The following is a 1,179-nucleotide window of genomic DNA, read 5'->3' as shown; positions in this document are numbered from 1 at the left end:
AAAGACTCAACAAGCCAAGCAACAGGGAGCCTCAGGAGTGGAAAGCCATTATGATTTGTAGGCCTGAGGAGGCGGGAGTCCAGAGGAGGGAATTCCTAGAGCCAGGTGCCAACTGAGGCCTAAGAGAGAATGCCTAATAGGAACTGCAGTCAGAGAAAAGCAGCCGCTGCCAGGAATGTGACTGTGCAGGGACAGAAAATGAATACATCTCCTCATCTCTCTATCCTCCCACCCTCTCATCTCCTGCCAATGACTCCCATTGGAATAAGCCACTTGGAAGCCAGAGTCAAGACAGTCTGCAGAGGCCAGCTTCCTGGGGCAGAGAGTAGGACGTGGAAGAACAGAGAATAACTCCAATGAGTAACAGGGGACAAATGGAGGGCAACCCACCCACCTAGGCTTAGCTCTCTGATACTGCGGTTTTGTTAAATGCGTGGTATCAGGACTTACTCCACTTTCATGGGTTGTATATGCCAGTGGCAGATGTCTTAAGGTTCTGACTTGTTTCTTTGACTCTAGGTATAGCCCAAAAGTCTTCATTTATACCAGAAAGAGGCAGTTTCACTGTTCCCTCTCCTGATTTCACAATGTACCCCTAACATCCAATTCTAAAGTTCTTAGCTAGATGAGGAAAAACAAAATAATTACTGTATTTTGCCTCTTTCTAGATTTCTAGGTATTAGTAACATTTCTAAAGATTTTGTCTACTCTATAGTTGGTTAAAGGGAACAGAAAAGGAGAATAAACCTTAGGATCTGTGCTCTGCTGCTGCATTCTACTCCATTTCAGAATTTTTGATTTCTTTTCTTTAATAGTTTTGGATTGTCCCTTTTCTCATTTTGTTACAACTAAAGTAATTTCAATATTTTGTTAGATGCTGAAAATGTTCTTTAATTCATTACCGGGTAGGTGAGAAATCCCACCAGTGTTTCTCTATGGATCAGCATCTGATAAAGATGGCTTTTCTTATTAATATTATAAAATAATATATATACTACTACTATCTCATACTGATAATATCAAAGCACTTCATAAAGGTTTCTAATATTTGCATAATATTCCTTTATATAGTTTATTATCTACTTTATTACTGTTTGACATCTATACTTTCCATATTCTTTTTTTTTTTTTTACTCTGTGTACAACTGCCATGAGCAGCCTTGTACCTTTTGATTTTTT

The sequence above is a fragment of the Colobus angolensis genome, unplaced genomic scaffold (genome assembly GCF_000951035.1).
Source record: "Colobus angolensis palliatus isolate OR3802 unplaced genomic scaffold, Cang.pa_1.0 Scaffold51, whole genome shotgun sequence".
NCBI lineage: Eukaryota > Metazoa > Chordata > Mammalia > Primates > Cercopithecidae > Colobus > Colobus angolensis.
Note: the sequence above shows the minus strand (reverse complement) of the source record.